Genomic DNA, 24,554 nt, shown 5'->3' with positions numbered 1-24,554 from the left:
GCTGTGATGTACTTATGATACAACCATACCCCCAATGTGACAGAGCTAAGTGACTATGAACTCCCTGAAACTGTGAGCCACAGTAAGTTTCTCCTTCTGTTGCTTTGTCTCCAGCATTTTGCACCATTGATAGAAAGCTGATGGCAGCATTTTGTTCCAGGCTCTGTTGAAGACTGGGGCCAAGGCTCTCTACATCCGAGTTTCCCTGCCCCCTAGCAGATCCTCGCCTTCCTCACAGAGGATAGGGTATTGTGAAAATGTGAGAACTGATCAACTGAGGGGTCTATTTACCTCTCACCATCGGTCCATTCCAGAATGGAAGAAATAACCGAGTTGATAATTAAAAAATAATAATAATTACTTGTCTATTCAAAACACTCAAAGGAAAAAATTCCAAAATGTAATTTACAAACATGGCCAAAAAAAAAAATTAGTAAATACAATGTCAGGATACGAGGTGATCAGAACTGTGGTGGCCAATATAGGAGCCACTGGGCACAGGTGGCTGTTTACATTTAGAGTTTAATAAATTAAATTTAATTTATTAAGTGTTCACTTGCCTATATTAACTGCATTTCAATTACTCTGAGCTATATGTGATAGGTAATTACTATACTGCACAACCCTGCATACATCACAGAGTTCCTGGAAGTCCTTTGCACAGTATAGGTTTAGATCTAATGAAAACTCTGCAGGCTATGCTTGAACTTGTATGTTTATGTTGGAAGAGTCAGAAGTAGTTGTGTCTGGCAGCGGGCATGGGGGAATAAAAGGGGTGGAAGAGAACCCGTGTCCCGCCAGAGTTCCGGTGCTCTGGGCGGGAGTGGGGGTGCAGAGGACTGCTGAGCACTCTCCACGCGGACCCCCAAGTGGGTGTCTGGCTGTGGGAAGGACCCAGTCCTCTGGGGTAGGGGTGGGGTAGTGGACAGGGGGCAATCTTGGACACCCCAGATGCCACTGTATGTGGAGGAAGAGCTGAAAACAAAGTGGGGGCCCCCCATGGGCAGCGCAGCCAGCCTCAGGGCCGAAGGGAGGAGGCAAGGGGAGATGGGGCACTGGGTGGTTCCCACACGGGCAAGAGTTTAAGCACATTTAAGCACAGTGGGCCTTGATGAGCAGAGATAGTCTATGGTTTAGAGCTTTATTGTAAAAAGGCAAAGAGAAAGAGAGAAGGTAAGAAGAAAGAGAGGCCAGCCATGGCCACATGGAGAGAAGGGGGCGGGGCGAGGGGAGGGAAAGAGAAAAGGAAAGCTAGAGATGAGAGTAAGAGGAAGCCAAAGGCTGTGTTGATGTCTGTGGCCTGTGTTACCACTGAAGCCCAGACAGATGTCCGTGGTCTGAGCTTCTACCATGGTGACGTCAGTGGGAGTGGGAGAGTTGTGCTTACCCCTCACAAGAGAGCTGGCCCCACCCACTGCCAGCAGCTGCAAGCCTTTCCTCAATTGATGGCTTTTTCCTAAGTCTTTCTCCTAAGACTAGGAATGCTTCAGTGAGGATATAGACAACACAAAATGGACTCCCATCCCCTCCTTCTTTTATTGGCAGGGAGATCTCAGGAGAGGCAGGACAGACATGGGTGGACTAGGAGATAGGTGTGATTAAATATGTGATGTGAGAATCCCAAATAGTCAATAAAAAGTAAATAAATGAACAGACAGACAGACAGACAGATTAACCCTACAGTCTTAATGAATCAGGGTCCCACCCTCATTTAATTCCAGTTAATTTCCTATAGTCATGTCTCTAAATCCTTTTAGGAGAGACGCCTTTGTGTCTATGGTTAATATTGGTTGAATAAATAAAAGGATGGAATGAACTTGGAAAAGACTATGTATGTTGAGATGTGGCTGTGTTTTAGTCAATGCCACGTGGATAACATTGGATCTGTGGAAAGAGCATTAATTCACAGATTCCTGTTGTTATAACAAGGTTGACGCTGCTCGGTTCTCTAAGGAAGAAAGCATTAACACATACTGGTTGACCTACATACATAAGACATGATCTAAGGATGTAACATTAGGGGCTGTTCATGTCAGTTCGTATTTTAAGGACTATGCTTACACTCATGCATGGAGGCTTTTGTTAGGGAATCTTAAGTGTAGTCATACTGACTAACATTTATTGAGCAATTGACCTACTGAATTCTTAGAGTTGCCAGAAGAAGTGAGTGTTCTTACACCCTTCTTACGGCAGTTAGTCAGAGGTTACAGTGAGCAGTAAAGACTTCAAAGTTGGCTTTTGGATGGCAATCTGCTCCATTTATCCCTGCTCAGCACCACCACCCACCTGCTACGCCAACCTAGTTCCAGCCACAAATGCCTGGAGAGTTGGTTCCATCTGTAAGGCAAACCATGAGGAGAAAACTGTGGGTTCACTTCGGTGCAGCCCCGTGTTCTGGCTTCCATGAGCCTTGGGTTTGTCTTCCTCTGGCTCTGCTAAGGTGCAGCATCAGACAGAACCGTCTTCCAGACCCAGCAGGTTTGCCAATTTGTTATTGTGCAAACAAATCCTGCCTAGTGGTGTCGTTGCTGTAATGGGAAAGAAGTGCATTCATTTCCAGTTCTGCGATGTGGGCAGACTTCTAAAGGCTCTGTTTTCCATTCACATATTAATGTCCTTCCTGCCACAGCTCCAAACGACTTCTGCTCCTAAACACGAGCCATTTTGCTCTGGCTGGGGGTGGGGTGGGGAGTAATATTTTGCTGTGCATCTTTCCAAATGAGACAAGGCTAAAGGAACTCATTCCTGTCTCGTTTCCAGGCAATACCTGAAGGAAGCTAGAAAAGATAAAAATCTAAATCCTTCCTCAATAGCACTCTCTGTTCAGCAGAGCTGATAGGAATGTACTGTATGTGGGGTGTGTGTGTGTGTATGTGTGTTGTGTTTATGTGTGAATATATGTGTATGTGTGTGTTTATGTGTGTATATGTGTGTGAATATATATGTGTATATGTAAATGTGTATATGTATGCATATGTGTATACATATGTGCATGTGTGCATGTATGTGTGTATATATATGTGTGTGTGAATATATATATATATGTCTGTGTATACATATATATGTATATGTATGCATATGTGTGTATATATATGCATGTGTGCATGTATGTGTGTATATGTATGTGTGTGTATATGTGTGTGAATATATATGTGTATATGTAAATGTGTATATGTATGCATATGTGTATACATATGTGCATGTGTGCATGTATGTTTGTGTATATATATATGTGTGTGTGTGAATATATATATATGTGTGTATGTGTGTATACATATATTTGTGTATATGTATGCATATGTGTGTGTATATATATGCATGTGTGCATGTATGTGTGTGTGTGTGTGTGTGTGTGTGTGTGTTGTATACACACAATAGAGCTATGAGATCTTAGGACCTTCCTGGAACATGATCTGTATGTTTCCTTTCTTTCTTGAAACAATACAGGTCTAAGAAGAACACAGTTGAAGATATGATGTCCTTTGTGTGCTCTTGAGGCTGAGCCAGAACACATGTTTCATAGTCTTTTCCCATTTCCCTCAAAAATCTCTAGGCTGAAGCCCTGCCATTTGGCCATCCTATATCACAAGGCTTTGGCTGATGTTCTGTCCCCCTAGTTAGACTGGTGCTATGGCATTATCTCATGCTTGAAATGGAGACAGCATGTCTTCTTGGCCTCAGTGGGTAGATTCTGTCAGAGTTAAGCTGTTGGGAAGCCAAGGGATAAAACCCCTGAATGGATCTAGGCCATCTACAGCCTCTGCCCTCCACCCACCCCCACCACCACCCCCTTTGAGAGTAAGAATGAGGACTTCCAACCCAGGAAAGGAGATATAAATGCCCTTCTCTGCCCGGACACATAGTTCATTAAAACCCTAATGTTTTAATCCTTTTTGCAGATTGCTTTTCCTGATTTATCTCCCCCTCCCTATTCTGGAAGCGAGTGACTTTCAATTACTATTATCTGAGAGGGGCTGGCTTTGTGTACATAGCCAGCGGCTGAGATGCGTTTATTATTTGCAGAGCATTTTTTTGTGCTCTCTCGCGCTTGCTACGTGATACTACTTAAAATCCACTGTGTGATCTTCACACTTTGGGTCCCATTTACTTGCAGGCATCTGGGCCTTCAGACCTGTGTGTCAACTGCCAGGCTATGAATTATTCATAGACATTCATGTTCTTGAGCTTAGAAAAAAAGTCAATTTATTTTAACGTGCGGGGTGGGCTTAAAGATGGATAGGTAATGTTAGAACTGACTTGTAAGCCCAATGCCCTGTTTACTCACACGTTATTCCAGAAACATCACTGGAAAACCTTTCTAGAACAAAAGGGCCCACCTCTTGTCCAAAGGGAACTCAAGAGTCTCACTGGGGCACATCTTATAATCTCTGAGGCTAGACATATTTTCTCTGCCTGGCAGGAATGGTCATCAATGACATTAGGCTGTATCCACGGGATGCATTCCACATTGTGATGGAACATTTTCAGATGTGGAACATGAACCAAGTTGAATTTGACGACAGAATTAAAAACAACCGTTATTATTGGGTTTTAGTCAATTGCTTGGGCCCCAAAATTTGTTTGAAGTTACCTTGCGGCCGTCGCTTGGAATCGGGCTTCTTGCTCGTCTTGGAGTTGGAACAGCACCTGGTCCTGTGGTTGATTCCGCTCACAAATGAATCAGCTACAATGTGATGACGAGGAATGCAGCATGAGAGTCAGAGAAACCAGGAGCGTGTCTGACAGGAAGCGAATATTTGGACATTAAAAAGACTACAGAGCTGTTCACAGTTGTGTGATATAGTTTAAGTGTCTTAATGTGAAAGCTCTCTGGTTAGGAAAAATCCAGCCCACACATCAGCTAATTGTCTTTGGGAAAGTTATTTAATATCTCTAAACCTAAATGGCCTCGTATGGACAGAAGGAGGAGAAAGAGAGACACAAAGGACTTTTAAATGAGATAGTCCATGTACACCAACCACCTTAAATAGGATTATTACCATAGGGTCTATGAACCAAGTCTTACAAATAAGACATTGAATGGGAGATAATTAGTAATTGGAGATTATGTGTAGCTAGATGTTCAGGGTGATTGCTAGTGAATGAAGCCATCTCCATGACAACCATGGTGTGTTTTACTTCACACCCCCTCCCCCTCCCATGGATCACCTAAGGCCCTGTTTTACTTTTTAGCTGCAAGACCCTCTGACCATTCTGAGTGCATTAATAGGATAAACAAAAAAGTTTCTTCTTTTAAAAGTAGCTTTTAGTCATTTCAAGTAATCTATGAAGGCATCCTCTTTAAAAAATCAACATTACAGAGAAGACAGACATCTGTCATTTCTATTCTCATTTTTATTCCAGAGGTAGCTCTCCCTATCAGTTAAATGAGCCTCATGCATTTTGCAATGCATTAAACATGTATGTTACCTTACCTGTAGAGAAACACACTGTGTTGTATGGTTAGGCTTTTTACATATGTCATGATAGCATGTGTCACTCCGTGGCTTCATCGTCTTTGCTCAGTCAGTAGTAGTTTCTGAGTTCTTTACCTGTCAGTACACATAATACATTATTTTAAAGTCTACCTTAAGTGTCTGGGAGCGGGCTGGTGAGATGGCTCAGTGGGTAAGAGCACCCGACTGCTCTTACCGAAGAGTCCAGAGTTCAAATCCCAGCAACCACATGGTGGCTCACAGCCATCTGTAACGAGATCTGACTCCCTCTTCTGGAGTGTCTGAAGGCAGCTACAGTGTACTTACATATAATCAATAAATAAATCTTAAAAAAAAAAAGTGTCTGGGAGCATAGCTCAGTGGCACGGTGGTGGTGTGGCTTGCATAGAGCCCCTGGTGGTGTGGCTTGCATAGAGCCCCTGGTTTCACGCCCTGCACTGCACTAAGCAAACAAAGACGTTGCTCTGTATCTGTGTTTTTGGATGAGCCGATGTACTTAGCCAGCTCCGTTTAGGCGGCCATGTAAGTCACTTCACATTTTAGTAGCTGCTGTCAAGTCACTCTACAAAGCTTGTATCCCTGACAGCAGAATATGGAAATAAGCTGGCTTAGCTTTTGTAGATGTTTTCTAGGGTTTGGGAGTCCATTTTCCTGCTTGACCATGAAACTGAGTACGTTTGCTGTGTATTTATGGGCTATTTGTACTTCTTTGTCTGTGAACTGGCATTTTGTATCTTTGCAATATTTTCCTATTAGATTTTTTCATTTCTTTTTATTAAAGAGATTCTTTATATATTCTAGATACTGATCCTATATTGAAAGCATTTTGCCCCTTTGTCTCTTAAGTTTTTATGTTTTTTTTTTCAGCCATAAAGATGTTCTTGGTGTTAACATAGTCCAATTTATTAGTCTTATATACCCTAGGGATTTTTGCACATTGTTTAGAAATCTCTATTATGACAAATCGGGGGGGGGTGTCTTCCTCAATTCTATGGTTTCTTTGTGCATCTTGGTTATTAAGGACTGAGGTGTTCTAGGCAAAAAAAAAAAAAAAAGGTCGCACACACATTTCAGGTGTCTCAACAACCCAGCTGTGACTGCCACCTTGACAGGTCAGAACTGGCCCGGCCCTCCAGGCACGCGCGATCCCAGAAGTGTCCAGCAGAGGGCGCTGTCTGAGCAGGTCTGCCAGTCTCCACTAGGGCCCCGGAAGGATTCTGTCTCACCAAAGAGAACATTTTAACTGCTCAGAAATTAGTAAATTCCAGTGAGAGAGGCTGTAGCTGAGCCAGGAAAAAGACCAGGAGCAAAGTCTGTTTCTCTGTGTACTCCACAGTGGGAAGTGAATCGGGCCAAGGGGAAAGTGTCCTGGCGGCCTCTGTGTTTTCATGGCAGCCGAGAGCGCGCAGATCAAAGCGCTCCAGCATCACAGAAGGTTTTCTCCAAGGGAAGCTTCCATGTCTGTTTAAGTCTGGTCCACACTCCTGAGATGAAAGCTCCAGTTTTACAGAGGAAATGCTATTTACTGGACAAACAACAGGCGGGATGGAGACATGTAATCCCCAAATTTAGTCTGATTTCATCAATAATTCAAAATCCTGGCTCCTTTTGCATGAGGGGTGGGGCAAAAAGAGGCCAGTGGCCAGAGGCACAGCTGACTTCAGAAGGGAAGTCCAGGAATTACCAAACAATTCGCTTCAGTACAGCTCCCTTCCAGCCTCGCCAGCGCCGCCGTGTACTGAGCTAACAGGGCTGGTTTCGTTGGCTTGTTTAGTATTGTTGATGTGGGTTCAACTGCATCATGGAACCAGAGGAGCATTGACAATGAAGCCCATAGATCAGCATAAATATATTGATCCAAATGAATGTACGATTCTGAACAAGCCTCTGTGTTCACGGGTGGGTTTTTCCTGCTTGCCACTCAGAAACTTTGAGCCTTCCTCTGCACCTAGCTGTGTGGCTGGCTCAGGAAGGCTTGGTGAGAGAGTGTGGCTCCTTTGTCTTTCAGAATCAGGGAAGCACTGGGCCACCTGAATACACAGCCCTTTTCCCCACAGATGCCTGGGAGTGTTAGAGATTTTCAGATGGGCGAGGGTTTCCATAACCCCTTTTGCCTTCCATTAACACTGCTTAGAAACAGCCCCTGCATTAATTATCTTCAGCCATTTCTTTTGAGCATACTCTTTGATCTCTGCCCCAACCTTGACTAACACAGAAACCTAGATCCATCTTAATTCCTCGTGCTTAAAACAGGTCAAATGTAGTCAATGTTTACTGTAGGTTTGGACTTCATCGTCGACACAAATAATTTGTTAAGTCCAATAGTGGCTGCTGTCTCCATGCCTTTTCCAGACACAGATCAAGACAATGTAAATATGCCTTTAAAAACCCTGCTGGGGAGGGACAGGGTATATAGCTGGGCTGGGAGAGCTTGTGTCCAGTATGTTTGATCCCTGGCATTGCTCTCGTCCCCCATCCCCACGTCCCCAATGCCATCTAGATACATCTTCTGCCATTCTCTACCATTGGTTTATCAGAGCCCCTTCCCCCAGGCTCACAGAAATGTCTCATTTGCTGTAAATAGTCTCCAATTCAGTCATAAACTTTGAAAGCAAGAACCTGGAAGCTGAAAGGATCAGAGGACCCAATTTGGAGGCCCATGATGGTCTGACTGATTCATTAAGGGAAGGCTGTAGGTAGTTGCCAGAGACGTAAATTGCATTTATATGCTGCCCTCCCCTTCAGGGAGGGGATTGCTGTCTTGTAAGCTAAACAGGCAATAAACTGCCACTCTAAGTAGGTAAAGCCATTTAGTCTTCATCTCTCCGGCAGATATACATGACGAAGTGAGGTGCTCCACCAGCCCCCTTCTCCTCACCTTCCACCTGCAAGCTGCAAGCCTAAACAAAGCAACAAAACCCAGAAATGGTGACAGGAGAGAGACCCCAGTCTATATATAGGGTAACCCCCAATAACAGAGAGCTTTTAGACACCTGCTTTAATTAAACCCTGAGCCCGTTTGGTGGCCCCCTTTCTTTTCCTTGCGCTACTGAGGATTGAACCCAGGCCCTGCATGTGCTACCGCTGGGCTATATCCATTGCTCTTTTTAAATTTTATTTTGATACAAGGTTTCATTGTATAACCCAAGCTGGCCTCAAACTTGAAACTTTCCTGCCTCAGTCTCTCTACCTGGCTGAGGGTATAGCCCTGTGCCACCGTGTCCAACTACTGAGCCTTGTCCCACAGACTCCCCTAGATTTTTTCACCTCTCCTTCCTGGCTGTTCCTCTTCATCTGTGGACTCTTGCCCAGACCACTTTCCATCTCGTTTTCAGCCCTTATGCACTGACACCTTGATCATCTACATTTTAGGACTGTTAAAAATCTCTGTGTTTGCATTCAGTTGCCACCTCTGTCCCCTTGCTTTGAGTCCCCTGGGCCACCACAGTACCTTTACAATGTGCTGACACTCCTGCCATCAGTATGGCCTGCAAACCGGTGTGGCCCAATCCTCCCACCACTTCTGTGTCCTCTGACGCCATGCCCCCGTATGCTGTTTGGGTTTCTTGCTTTCTCCGTGTAACCCAGAGGCTCTCAAGCCTTCCAGTGCTGTGACCCTTAATACGGTTCCTCATGTTGTGATGACCCTTATCACAAAATTATTTTCATTGCTACTTCATAACTGTCATTTTGCTACTGTTATGAATCATAATGTGAATATCTATGTTTTCTGGTGGTCTTGGGTGACCCCGGTAAAAAGGTTGTTCAACCCCAAAAGAGATCATTACCCAGCAGTGCCAGTCCTTAAATCCACCATCTTCTAGGGACCATGACTCACCAGTACCAATCTTAATCCACCATCTTCCATCTCCATCCACCTCTTTCTTTTGCCTATGAAATTCTCTTAAACTAGAATACCTACTTGTACCCGAATAATTCCAAGGTATTTCTTCAGACTCCAACAAAAACTAACTCTTTCTTCATAGGCCCCATTCCTTATCTGAGACTAGGCCAGGTATCCCATTACATACTCTCCTAATGTGGCTACTGGTTGTAATTATACACTCAACCAAAAACCCACGGACTGTATACTGTGTGGGGTTGGGAGTAGTGTCTGCTTTTGTGTGCCAAGCACTGAGCCTGTAATATATTACAACCTCAACCAAGGCTTGTGACTAAATGAACACTGCCATGCTCTTCCTGTCCTGATTCATGGACACTGATGATACCACCACAGAGTAAAGAAATAGATGCTCTTGGCCTAGAGAGAAGGAGCTTGATAATATTTAGAGTGGACAGTGACAGGCAGAGGCTCTGCGATCCTCTTCTAGTTCTATCTTGCGCCAGTGATGTATACATCTTTACTCCCAACCCGACCTTTGACCTGGAAGAATACCTCTTCCTTTAGGCTTCCTGCCCTGTTGACTCTTGGGGCAATAAGCTGGGATATCCTGGCTTCTGTTCCTAACTGTGCCTCCGGTCAGATGCAGCCACGGAACTTGAATGCTAGCAGTCTCCCGGGATGTCTTTCTCGCTGTTAATTATTGGCAATGCAAATGAAGCATTAAATTACAGAGAAGAAGAGATTTCGTTCAGAAGCTTGAGTTTTAAGAACCATTCTATAGGAAATCAAATGGAAAAGAGAAAGCCAACTACACGGGTCTTCCTTCCACTCTATCAAGTGCTGGCCAAGACTGCAGCTCACAGCTTAGGGGCTGTCGAGCCAGGGCCTGCGGAGGGAGGTTAAGGAGCTACACGAGGCTTTCCCAGCCTTCCCAGGATGCAGATTGCCATAGAGATTCTTTGTGTACCAGACAAGCACCTCAGTAATTGCACTACATCCCTAACTCCCGGTGGAGGCTTTCATCTGAGCTACAACAGAAGACTGCTTTCCGATTTTCTTCTTTGCTGGGGAGCCCTTGGCCCAGGAGGCTAAGGAGGGTGAAGCAGAAATTCAGAGATGGCTCGGCTCCACTGGGACAACTGCAGAGATGCAGTGTCTCTACTGGGTGCCCAGCTTCATGGATGCTGCAGGAAGGGACTCTGTGAACTGGCCATTTTATATCTTTACAGTACCCCCCCCCCCCACCGACGCCACCTTATTAAAGAGCCACTTGGCTATAGCATATGGTTTGAAAGAATAAAGTCTGGATTAAGAAATGAGAATTTCAAGCCTCAGGTGAAAGTGTAGGGACAGTTTGTCACCACACTGTGCCACTGAGAATTTAGTGAATGACACCAGTTGTCATTTTTTTTTAAGGAGGAAGTTATTAGTTATGGTAGAATCAGAATTTATGTGAAAATAAAGTTGCTATTTTGACAGACTAGAAAATACTATTAAAATGTCAACATTGAGCTTTCAGTGTCCCTTAGCTCACAGAGACAAGCATGGCTTGTAGGTTGTGTCGGTGGAAGCCCAGGAGGGCTGGCAAATGAGGGACATATGAGTTTATGGAAATATTCCACAGGAAAGGACTTGTGGAACAGCTGACTTCTTAAATATGAGACTCTCATAGGCTGTGTAATTTTGCTTGCTTCGTTTATTAAATTGGCAGCTACTATTCTCTATGGAAATGTTCAGTGTGTGTCGGCCTATATGTGCAATACACGGTCAACTGTATTACATAGATCAATGTTCTTTTTAACGAAGTTGAATGGTTGCCTGGTGATTGGTTGGACTATGTCAACGTCAGTGATGAACCTGAGAATGAAAATTCTTGGGTTATACGTTGCATTTATCTTGTAGCCTTGATGAGACAGGCTGACTTCATGCCAGGCTTCAAATTGGCAGTTGAGGAGATAAGGCCTAAAAACCCAGGCTTCAGGCAGCCAGTCGAAAACTGCACCACCACCTGGCCTGAAGCGAGAGCAATGGGCCAGCCGTTTCCAGCCAGCTTCCCACCTAGGTAATGGAATTTCCTTAGAGATAGAGTAAGACAAAGCCCACCTACCCTGGGCATCCCCTAAGGTGCTTTAAATAGGACCTGTGAGCTCATTTCGGGGGTTCTCTATCTTGGTAATGGGAGACCCCAACATGCTGGACTTCTGCAGAATAAAATACTCTTTGCACTTGCATATCATTTGAGTCCAGCGTGTCACTCTTCTGCAAATCATGGACCCTTACAGCCTGACCCTTTGTCTGCTAAAAAAAAAGTCTCTGGGATTTTAATTATTATTTGACAAATGGGATGTGAGCCTCATCAAAAAGTTGAGTCCAGATGGAGTCCAGGTAAGGCCTCCTGAGTTGGACTCACCTTGGCTGACCAGACGGGAGCCTGTGAGCTTGGCTGAAAAAGAACAAGACTCCCGTCTCCCTCCCAATCTGATCCTCAGTCTAATGCATCTCATTTATTGTTAATGCTGTTGCTGCTGGCTCATTTGCAAATAGCCTGAATAAAACATCAGAACAGAGTGGGAGGGGTCCTCACTGCCTCCCATTGCCGCCTCTGCTACATCCCTGCTCCCCGCTTTCCTCTGGTCCCTTCGTTACTCTGATTAACAATCTTTATCTAATTGGTTTGTCTTGAAACAGCCAGATAGGACTCCAGGGCTCTTGTGGGATGGTGAGGAAACACCTCCAGTAAGCACCAGCTTTGTCCCTGTGCTTTTGTTTGTACGGACAGAGGAGGGAGAAGCAAGCATTGAATTTGCCCCTGATCTGGAGAGTAGCTGGCTGCTCAGGTCACCTCAGCAGGTTAGAAGAAAGCCATTCAGTTCTACTGATGTTAAACTGGCTAGGAAGCAAGCCTACGCATAATTCCAAATAAAGCAGATTAGATAAAGCACCACTATGGGCTTAGTAAAGTGCTCTCCCTGCAAGCGTGAGGACTTGAGTTCAATCCCCACCAGCCATAGAAAAATTGGACCGCGGTAACAGGCACTTATAACCCCAGCACTGAGGAAGCAGAAACACGATCAGTGGGACTCACTGGTCACTCCACTTAGCTAAGCAATAGGCTGCGGGTTCCACTGAGAGACCCTGTCTCAAAAAACAAGGCAGACATCTCTTGAGAAATAACTCCGGAGGTTACATTTGGCGACTACATATGCAGCCACACACACACACACATGTGCGCACACACGCGTGCACACACACACACACACACACACACACAACTAAAACAAAGAAAAAGCATTGCTATTGCTGTTTTTAAGAACAGTCCGGTTGGTCCGGGACCCGCCGAACTTGGGAAATTGGTCTGAACAGGTGAGAGGGTGCGCCAGAGAACCTGACAGCCTCTGGAACAGGCAGAAGCACAGAGGCGCTGAGGCAGCACCCTGTGTGGGCCGGGGACAGCCGGCCACCTTCCGGACCAGAGGACAGGTGCCCACCCAGCTGGGGAGGCGGCCTAAGCCACAGCAGCAGCGGTCGCCATCTTGGTCCGGGACCCGCCGAACTTAGGAAATTAGTCTGAACAGGTGAGAGGGTGCGCCAGAGAACCTGACAGCTTCTGGAACAGGCGGAAGCACAGAGGCACTGAGGCAGCACCCTTTGTGGGCCGGGGACAGCCAGCCACCGTCTGGACCGGAGGACAGGTGCCCGCCCGGCTGGGGAGGCGGCCTAAGCCACAGCAGCAGCGGTCGCCATCTTGGTCCGGGACCCGCCGAACTTAGGAAATTAGTCTGAACAGGTGAGAGGGTGCGCCAGAGAACCTGACAGCCTCTGGAACAGGCAGAAGCACAGAGGGGCTGAGGCAGCACCCTGTGTGGGTCGGGGACAGCCAGCCACCTTCCGGACCGGAGGACAGGTGCCCGCCCGGCTGGGGAGGCGACCTAAGCCACAGCAGCAGCGGTCGCCATCTTGGTCCCGGGACTCCAAGGAACTTAGGAATTTAGTCTGCTTAGGTGAGAGTCTATACCACCTGGGAACTGCCAAAGCAACACAGTGTCTGAGAAAGGTCCTGTTTTGGGCCTTCTTCTTCGGCCAGGAGGAGGTCCAAATACAAGATATCTGCGCACCTTCCCTGTAAGAGAGCTTGCCAGCAGAGAGTGCTCTGAGCACTGAAACTCAGAGGAGAGAATCTGTCTCCCAGGTCTGCTGATAGACGGTAACAGAATCACCAGAAGAACAATCTCTAAACAGAGTCAACTATAACTACTAACTCCAGAGATTACCAGATGGCAAAAGGTAAACGGAGGAATCTTACTAACAGGAACCAAGACCACTCACCATCACCAGAACCCAGCACACCCACTTCGCCCAGTCCAGGGAACCCCAACACACCTGAGAACCTAGACCTAGATTTAAAAGCATATCTCATGATGATGGTAGAGGACATCAAGAAGGACTTTAATAAATCACTTAAAGAAATACAGGAGAACACTGCTAAAGAGTTACAAGTCCTTAAAGAAAAACAGGAAAACACAATCAAACAGGTAGAAGTCCTTACAGAAAAAGAGGAAAAAACATACAAACAGGTGATGGAAATGAACAAAACCATACTAGACCTAAAAACGGAAGTAGACACAATAAAGAAAACTCAAAGCGAGGCAACACTAGAGATAGAAACCCTAGGAAAGAAATCTGGAACCATAGATTTGAGCATCAGCAACAGAATACAAGAGATGGAAGAGAGAATCTCAGGTGCAGAAGATTCCATAGAGAACATTGGCACAACAATCAAAGAGAATGGAAAATGCAAAAAGATCCTAACTCAAAATATCCAGGAAATCCAGGACACAATAAGAAGACCAAACGTACGGATAATAGGAGTGGATGAGAATGAAGATTTTCAACTCAAAGGTCCAGCAAACATCTTCAACAAAATTATTGAAGAAAACTTCCCAAATCTAAAGAATGAGATGCATATGAACATACAAGAAGCCTACAGAACTCCAAATAGACTGGACCAGAAAAGAAATTCCTCCCGACACATAATAATCAGAACATCAAATGCACTAAATAAAGATAGAATACTAAAAGCAGTAAGGGAAAAAGGTCAAGTAACATATAAAGGCAAGCCTATCAGAATTACACCAGATTTTTCACCAGAGACTATGAAAGCCAGAAGAGCCTGGACAGATGTTATACAGACACTAAGAGAACACAAACTGCAGCCCAGGCTACTATACCCAGCCAAACTCTCAATTATCATAGAGGGAGAAACCAAAGTATTCCACGACAAAACCAAATTCACGCATTATCTCTCCACGAATCCAGCCCTTCAAAGGATAATAACAGAAAAAAACCAATACAAGAACGGGAACAACGCCCTAGAAAAAACAAGAAGGTAATCCCTCAACAAACCTAAAAGAAGACAGCCACAAGAACAGAATGCCACCTTTAACAACTAAAATAACAGGAAGCAACAATTACTTTTCCTTAATATCTCTTAACATCAATGGTCTCAACTCGCCAATAAAAAGACATAGACTAACAAACTGGCTACACAAACAAGACCCAACATTTTGCTGCTTACAGGAAACTCATCTCAGAGAAAAAGATAGACACTACCTCAGAATGAAAGGCTGGAAAACAATTTTCCAAGCAAATGGTATGAAGAAACAAGCAGGAGTAGCCATCCTAATATCTGATAAGATTGACTTCCAACCCAAAGTCATCAAAAAAGACAAGGAGGGACACTTCATTCTCATCAAAGGTAAAATCCTCCAAGAGGAACTCTCAATTCTGAATATCTATGCTCCAAATACAAGAGCAGCCACATTCACTAAAGAAACTTTAGTAAAGCTCAAAGCACACATTGCACCTCACACAATAATAGTGGGAGACTTCAACACACCACTTTCACCAATGGACAGATCATGGAAACAGAAACTAAACAGGGACACACTGAAACTAACAGAAGTGATGAAACAAATGGATCTGACAGATATCTACAGAACATTTTATCCTAAAACAAAAGGATATACCTTCTTCTCAGCACCTCATGGTACCTTCTCCAAAATTGACCACATAATAGGTCACAAATCAGGCCTCAACAGATTCAAAAATATTGAAATTGTCCCATGTATCCTATCAGACCACCATGCACTAAGGCTGATCTTCAATAACAAAATAAATAACAGAAAGCCAACATTCACATGGAAACTGAACAACACTCTTCTCAATGATACCTTGGTCAAGGAAGGAATAAAGAAAGAAATTAAAGACTTTTTAGAGTTTAATGACAATGAAGCCACAACGTACCCAAACCTTTGGGACACAATGAAAGCATTTCTAAGAGGGAAACTCATAGCTATGAGTGCCTTCAAGAAAAAACGGGAGAGAGCACATACTAGCAGCTTGACAACACATCTAAAAGCTCTAGAAAAAAAGGAAGCAAATTCACCCAAGAGGAGTAGACGGCAGGAAATAATCAAACTCAGGGGTGAAATCAACCAAGTGGAAACAAGAAGAACTATTCAAAGAATTAACCAAACGAGGAGTTGGTTCTTTGAGAAAATCAACAAGATAGATAAACCCTTAGCTAGACTCACTAAAGGGCACAGGGACAAAATCCTAATTAACAAAATCAGAAATGAAAAGGGAGACATAACAACAGATCCTGAAGAAATCCAAAACACCATCAGATCCTTCTACAAAAGGCTATACTCAACAAAACTGGAAAACCTGGACGAAATGGACAAATTTCTGGACAGATACCAGGTACCAAAGTTGAATCAGGATCAAGTTGACCTTCTAAACAGTCCCATATCCCCTAAAGAAATAGAAGCAGTTATTAATAGTCTCCCAGCCAAAAAAAGCCCAGGACCAGACGGGTTTAGTGCAGAGTTCTATCAGACCTTCAAAGAAGATCTAACTCCAGTTCTGCACAAACTTTTTCACAAGATAGAAGTAGAAGGTATTCTACCCAACTCATTTTATGAAGCCACTATTACTCTGATACCTAAACCACAGAAAGATCCAACAAAGATAGAGAACTTCAGACCAATTTCTCTTATGAACATCGATGCAAAAATTCTTAATAAAATTCTCGCTAACCAAATCCAAGAACACATTAAAGCAATCATCCATCCTGACCAAGTAGGTTTTATTCCAGGGATGCAGGGATGGTTTAATATACGAAAATCCATCAATGTAATCCATTATATAAACAAACTCAAAGACAAAAACCACATGATCATCTCGTTAGATGCAGAAAAAGCATTTGACAAGATCCAACACCCATTCATGATAAAAGTTCTGGAAAGATCAGGAATTCAAGGCCAATACCTAAACATGATAAAAGCAATCTACAGCAAACCAGTAGCCAACATCAAAGTAAATGGAGAGAAGCTGGAAGCAATCCCACTAAAATCAGGGACTAGACAAGGCTGCCCACTTTCTCCCTACCTTTTCAACATAGTACTTGAAGTATTAGCCAGAGCAATTCGACAACAAAAGGAGATCAAGGGGATACAAATTGGAAAAGAGGAAGTCAAAATATCACTTTTTGCAGATGATATGATAGTATATATAAGTGACCCTAAAAATTCCAACAGAGAACTCCTAAACCTGATAAACAGCTTCGGTGAAGTAGCTGGATATAAAATTAACTCAAACAAGTCAATGGCCTTTCTCTACACAAAGAATAAACAGGCTGAGAAAGAAATTAGGGAAACAACACCCTTCTCAATAGCCACAAATAATATAAAATATCTCGGCGTGACTCTAACGAAGGAAGTGAAAGATCTGTATGATAAAAACTTCAAGTCCCTGAAGAAAGAAATTAAAGAAGATCTCAGAAGATGGAAAGATCTCCCATGCTCATGGATTGGCAGGACCAACATTGTAAAAATGGCTATCTTGCCAAAAGCAATCTACAGATTCAATGCAATCCCCATTAAAATTCCAACTCAATTCTTCAACGAATTAGAAGGAGCAATTTGCAAATTCATCTGGAATAACAAAAAACCGAGGATAGCAAAAACTCTTCTCAAGGATAAAAGAACCTCTGGTGGAATCACCATGCCTGACCTAAAGCTTTACTACAGAGCAATTGTGATAAAAACTGCATGGTACTGGTATAGAGACAGACAAGTGGACCAATGGAATAGAATTGAAGACCCAGAAATGAACCCACACACCTATGGTCACTTGATCTTCGACAAGGGAGCCAAAACCATCCAGTGGAAGAAAGACAGCATTTTCAACAATTGGTGCTGGCACAACTGGTTGTTATCATGTAGAAGAATGCGAATCGATCCATACTTATCTCCTTGTACTAAGGTCAAATCTAAGTGGATCAAGGAACTTCACATAAAACCAGAGACACTGAAACTTATAGAGGAGAAAGTGGGGAAAAGCCTTGAAGATATGGGCACAGGGGAAAAATTCCTGAACAGAACAGCAATGGCTTGTACTGTAAGATCGAGAATTGACAAATGGGACCTAATGAAACTCCAAAGTTTCTGCAAGGCAAAAGACACTGTCTATAAGACAAAAAGACCACCAACAGACTGGGAAAGGATCTTTACCTATCCTAAATCAGATAGGGGACTAATATCCAACATATATAAAGAACTCAAGAAGGTGGACCTCAGAAAATCAAATAACCCCCTTAAAAGATGGGGCTCAGAACTGAACAAAGAATTCTCACCTGAGGAATACCGAATGGCAGAGAAGCACCTGAAAAAATGTTCAACATCCTTAATCATCAGGGAAATGCAAATCAAAACAACCCTGAGATTCCACCTCACACCAGTGAGAATGGCTAAGATCAAAAATTCAGGTGACAGCAGATGCTGGCGAGGATGTGGAGAAAGAGGAACACTCCTCCATTGTTGGTGGGATTGCAGGCTTGTACAACCACTCTGGAAATCAGTCTGGCGGTTCCTCAGAAAATTGGACATAGTACTACCGGAGGATCCAGCAATACCTCTCCTGGGCATATATCCAGAAGAAGCCCCAACTGGTAAGAAGGACACATGCTCCACTATGTTCATAGCAGCCTTATTTATAATAGCCAGAAACTGGAAAGAACCCAGATGCCCCTCAACAGAGGAATGGATACAGAAAATGTGGTACATCTACACAATGGAGTACTACTCAGCTATTAAAAAGAATGAATTTATGAAATTCCTAGCCAAATGGATGGACCTGGAGAGCATCATCCTGAGTGAGGTAACACAATCACAAAGGAACTCACACAATATGTACTCACTGATAAGTGGATACTAGCCCAAAACCTAGGATACCCACGATATAAGATACAATTTCCTAAACACATGAAACTCAAGAAAAATGAAGACTGAAGTGTGGACACTATGCCCCTCCTTAGAAGTGGGAACAAAACACCCATGGAAGGAGTTACAGAAACAAAGTATGGAGCTGAGATGAAAGGATGGACCATGTAGAGACTGCCATATCCAGGGATCCACCCCATAATCAGCTTCCAAATGCTGACACCATTGCATACACTAGCAAGATTTTACTGAAAGGACCCAGATGTAGCTGTCTCTTGTGAGACTATGCCGGGGCCTAGCAAACACAGAAGTGGATGCTCACAGTCAGCTAATGGATGGATCACAGGGCTCCCAATGGAGGAGCTAGAGAAAGTACCCAAGGAGCTAAAGGGATCTTCAACCCTATAGGTGGAACAACATTATGAACTAACCAGTACCCCTGAGCTCTTGACTCTAGCTGCATATGTATCAAAAGACGGCCTAGTCGGCCATCACTGGAAAGAGAGGCCCATTGGACACGCAGACTTTGTGTGCCCCGGTACAGGGGAACGCCAGGGCCAAAGGGGGGGAGTGGGTGGGTAGGGGAGTGGGGGTGGGTGGGTAAGGGGGACTTTTGGTATAGCATTGGAAATGTAAATGAGCTAAATACCTAATAAAAAATGGAAAAAAAAAAAAAGAACAGTCCGATACTTTCCTTGGAGCCTGTGCCTCTGCGGATAGATAGCTAGATTCATGGCCTTGCTTAGATTTAAATCTGGTCCCTTTAACAAGATTGTAAATGGTGTGGTGTTTTCATTAGGAGGCAATTCTTGCCTGCTCGGCTCCCTTTTGGTGACGTTAGCAGCTGTTGATGTTTGATGCCCGTATTCAGTAATTCACCGAGGGTGTTGAGAGATGGTGACACTGCCTCGGCCATTTCATTGTATTAGTGGGAGCCCTTCCATAAAGAGCTGTCACTCAGCTATGACTCTGTTATCAGGGGGAAGGCAGTGCAAATGGCTTTACCAATTTTCAAAATAATGAATAAGAGCTTTTCATCCTCCAAAAGTGGCCAGTTGGTTTTTTCCACCAAATATCACTGGGAACCTGTGGATTTAAATACATTTGAACATAGTTTTTCTTTTGCCTCTTCTAGGGATTGTACCTAGGGCACCGCACATACTAGACAAGCTCTACCACTAAGCTATCTCCCGTGCACCTTTGTACTTTGTATTTTGGGATAGGGTCTCACTAAATCTCCTCCAGTGGTCTTCGACTCACTCTGTGATGCAGACAGGACTTAAACTTTCAGTTCTCCTGCCTCAGCTTCCTGGGATTACAGACCTGTACTACCAAGCCCAGCATGGACAGATTTAAAATGCTTAAATGCAGTTATAGAATTTGGGGGGGGGAGGTGGAGGAAGCCCCAAGTGTGTGGAGTGTGTGTATGTGAATGAATGTGTGTCGTTGACATAGGCATGGCCATGCTGTGCACTTCAGAGCTCCAGACCTGTGGAGAGATGGCAGAGCTGTCCTCCTGGGGTGAGGTTCAGAGGTGTGGCAAAGCTTTACCGAGGGCACTGAGTCTAAGTGTTGACAGTGTGTGTAGAAGATGCCTACCATAGCTCTGTCTCGCCCTGGATATTTACAGCCTGGAGACTGCTCCCCTACAGAGACTGCTCCTACCAAGATTGGTTAAACCTGTCTCCATAATCCAGCTGTATACCATAAGCCTTGCTTGGATATGTAGTAAGATGACTCCTTGTCCAGTGGGATGCAATGACTCTGCCACTCTGCTCTATATAATAAACACACTGCATTTCTGGGATGCTGCAGGTTCTCCCACAGAGAGCCCAGACCACCTGACCCAACGTTCAGTGTTTCTGTCTTTTCTTCGTTCCTTCATTGTCCCTTTCAGGTCTGTGTCCTGGAGCCATGAAAGGGCACAGCAGTGTTGATCCCATTTTTAGTACTGGGAGCATCTTTTGATCCCAGCAATCCGTGATAGATTCCCTGCTACCTGGAATAACAAAACAAGCCAGGCTCATCTTCTACCCCTGAAAGTAGCCATGGAGACTTCTTGTCTATTGCTGGGCTCTTGTCTTTCGGGAACTCTGTTCACTGCCATTGATGTGTATTGCTCCTCTGCTGTGAGCTTAGTGACTGCTTTCTGTTGGACACACACAGCCAAGGAGGAAGAAGAGTCTGAACACAGCCTGTTCTGCTATAGTGCAGATTTCCAAAGTCCCAATTTGTTTAAACACAACCGACATATTAGGGTGTGAGTGGAGCGTAACACAAAGTGTCCATTTGGCTATGCACAGATTCTGTACAGGAGAAAGACTGGGTGTGTGCAAAAAATTGGATCCAGTCAAGTCAAGCCACATAAGGAGAATGGGAGGAAACAGTAATTTTTTATTTCAAAGCCAAAGGGAAAACTCAGACTACTTATAAAGCCTTCAACAGAAATGGCCAAATCCTGCAGAAATGGCACCTTTAAAACTGCAGGGTGACTAGTTTGGTGGCTTTAAACATTAGTTCAATTTCCAGAGTTTACTGGCAGGTGAGGTTTGAAGAGCAGAGGTGAAAGCAACAGAAATTTACTGAGAGAGAAGCCTGGATGGTAGATCAGACACAGGATTCTGATGGAACGGGTTATCTGCCAAATGCATGCTTCAAAAGACTCCATCTTTCAAAATGTGACCCAGGACCCAGAACTCCTGTAAGCAAACACACTCATGAGTCCATTAGTGCATTACAGTTTAGAGCACTGAGGACTTCAAGATGACCACTTCTGTCCTCCTTGCTGTGTGTCTACATCGGAGGCTCCAGCCTTGGAGGGGTGAAAGGACTCTCTCAGCAAGCTTGTCTGCAAATGATCATGACACTCTTGAGTTTAGTGTGGATGCCCAACAGAAGAAAGTGAACTACACCCAACCAATTTCTTAAGATGTGTGTCATCCATTTGATTTATTGAGGGTCTACTCAAATCTAACGAAAGCGTTATAGGAATGGGGTCAATGCTATTTCTCTTCTTGAGCTCAACCGTTCCCATTCTGTTGCCTTTGAAGACCAGAGCTGCCATCATCCAGGCCTTCAGACTCCAGATTTATGCTAATGCAAGTGCTTTCTACAACTTCTACTGTATTATGCACTGCTGGCTGGCTGCTTGGCACTGCAGCTGTGACATCAGGCCATGGGACAGAACTAATAGGATTGCATGGATTACAAGTCCACAGTCTTGATCTCTCAAGGTTTCTGAAGCCAGCTGCACTCACAGTTCTAAATTGGTGGTAGCAACATAATACATTCACATCCTGAATTGTTTATCTTCCAACGGCTTTCGGCCCTGACCTTGTCTAGCCCTTCCAAGACAAAATCAAAATCAACTAACATGCCCAATAAGCGGGACAGAAATATACCCATCTTATAAGTGAACTTAGAAAATAATCCGGAATACCTCGTAAATTGTCAGCCTCATTTGATAGTCAACAGGTTTTATTTTATGTACAGCCTGTTGTATGGGGATAGAAGTCAAAGAGTAAAACCCAGCCTTCAGGAAGATGCAGAGACACTAAACGGAAGCAGTCAGCTTGTGTCTGTTGGCAGTGAACCCTCCAGGGAAACTGGCCCATTCATCTTTCCTTCCTCTTCCTCCTCCTCCTCCTCTTCCTCTTCCTCCTCCTCCTCCTCCTCCCCCTCCTCCTTCACCTCTTCCCCCTCCCCTTCCTCTTCTCCTTCTTTTTCTTTCCTCTTCAGTAGTCAGGACCTTCAAAACTCCTTTAAGCAAACACATTCACTGATCCATGAGTGCATTGCAATTTAGAGTAATGAGGACTTCAGAATGACCACTTCCATCTGCCTTGCTTGCTGCATGTGTAGACCAAAGGCTCCAGTTTGGAGGGGTGAAAGGACTCTCTCAGCAAGCTTGTCTGCAGAAAAAAAATCAGAACCTTCCAGGTCATTGCTGTAAATCGGCAGTTGTGTGCAACAGACTTCACAAACTTCTTATTTTACAGATGAGTCGAATGAAGTCAAGTGCAGGGAGACTGTCTCCTCAAATTACAAAGGGTATTCTAGAAGTCTACTAGTAGGAAAGGTGTTAAGGACAGGGAGACGGCTCAGTGGCTGAAGTGTGTGCATACTGTGCAAGGATGAGAACAGATTGCCAGCACTCACATGAAAACAAAGCAGGATGTGGTAGTAGCGGTGGGGTGTGGCTGTGATCTGTGCTGGGAGGTGGATACAAGAAGATCCCAGGGCCTCCTAGCCAATTCTAATGAGCTGTGTTCAGTGAGAGACCCTGTTGCAAAAGATAATGTGGAATTGAAACGAAGAAGAAGACATCAACCCCTGACCTCCCACACATGCATACATGGACATATGATCCCTCAAACACACTTGCACACATACAACATGCATACACGCATGCGCACACACGCACATGCACACCACAGCAGAAAAGGAAAAAGAAAAATGTAAAAAAAAAAAAGAATCAGGTTGCATGTACCAGAGCTAGCATGTGGCTGCTTTTGCATAAATTGCCTGCTGTGATCTCAGAGGATGCAATCCTCCAAACAGACACAATGGAACAAGTAAATGGTGTGTCTCAATTACCTAAAGAACACAAGGAGGAACAATTTTAAGCGAGGAGGGCTGCCATAACACCCTAAGAAAAGTCAATAACTTGCTTAATACACAAATTAATTAGTATTTAAATAATAGAAATGACTATCAATTATAAAACACTGCCACAAATTACTTGCTGTACTAACAGCTTCTCTTGCTATTATTAATAATTCCAGACACAATCTTCCTCTGGATGAAAAGTCAGGGAAGTTTACAATTCTAAGTCCCATTCCCATCAACATCAGTAAAAGGGTTCCCAGAAAGGGTCCCCGGAATCCCTTTCTCTTCTGTTGTCTCTTCAGAGCTAGCTGCTCCCAGCCTCTGTTCTCTGCTGTCAGGGAAACCTGAGAGAATCGATCATTTCGTATTTGCCCATTATGGGTAGAACTAACCTTAATATTAAATTCAAACACCCAAGAAAATGCCTGAAGCGACATTTTCTGTTTCTATGCATGGCTTGCTCCAATGAAATTATTCTGCCTTGTACAACCAGCTTATGAGGGTGGGAGGCAGGTTGCTGGGTAGTGCCTGACAGGAGTGAGGTAAGGTAATTTATTAGGATGCCTGAGCCCCCAGTTTAGGTTCTAGTCTTTCAATATGGGATTTGAGACAAGTCATTTAATTAACTTGAGACATTTCACAAACCAATACACATGGGCTGCAGTGGCTTTTACTTCCCTAAACAGGCGAGATGATAAAAGAAAAACTTGTGCTCTATTTTTCTCTTATGAAATTAAATTCTCTGTTAATTCTTGGGCTGATTATGAACAGGGCCCGGGAATGGCAGTACAAGCCCCGGGTGTACCACACCCTCTTTGTCTTTTTGAAAACTAAAGAAATGGAAATCTAGAAAGTTAAGGGTTAATGAGCCAAGGAATGATACAGCCAGTGTATCAATCCAGGAGATTCTGTGTTGATGGTTCATTTTAATTTTTGATTATGTGAATACGCGTCCAGTCTGTGTGGGGCTATGTGCAGATGAGTGCAGGTGCCACTTCAGAGACCAGAGGTGTTTTCCCCCTGGAACTGGAGTGGCAGGCAGCTGTGAGCTGCCTGATGTTCATACTAGGAATTAAACTCAGGTCCTCCCAAAGAGCCCCCTCTCCCCCCGTGTGTGTGCTCTTGACTGATGAGCCGTCTAGATTGTTAAACACACTATTAAACTGCCAAATATACACCTGTCACTCTTTGACCCTAAGCATCTGCATCCTTGTTTGTCTTTTAATCTGGGCTTAAAAAGCTGGAAGACAGTTGTCTCGCACCCAAGGGGCCTTCTACAGAAGCAAGCCCAGACTCCACATCCTAGGAAGCCTTCTACAGGATGCTCAGAGAGCCCCAGGCTCATTCTATCCTCAGTGACCCCCA

At 44.1% G+C, this 24,554-nt stretch overlaps 1 long non-coding RNA gene across 1 annotated transcript in view; it reads right to left on the bottom strand.

Moving 5' to 3' along the window:
* Positions 1-1,570: 1,570 nt before the first annotated feature.
* Gm35440 overlaps positions 1,571-24,554 on the bottom strand; it is a 36,730-nt gene continuing 13,746 nt past the window's right edge. Inside the window, exons 2-4 of the long non-coding RNA XR_381711.3 lie at positions 5,436-5,552; positions 4,592-4,684; positions 1,571-2,528 (exon numbers count right to left, since the gene is read on the bottom strand). This is a non-coding gene — a long non-coding RNA (predicted gene, 35440). The remainder of the gene's footprint in view (positions 2,529-4,591; positions 4,685-5,435; positions 5,553-24,554) is intronic.

The sequence above is a fragment of the Mus musculus genome, chromosome 12 (assembly GCF_000001635.26).
Source record: "Mus musculus strain C57BL/6J chromosome 12, GRCm38.p6 C57BL/6J".
Lineage (NCBI taxonomy): Eukaryota > Metazoa > Chordata > Mammalia > Rodentia > Muridae > Mus > Mus musculus.
This window is presented reverse-complemented; position numbering and strand designations above follow the sequence as displayed.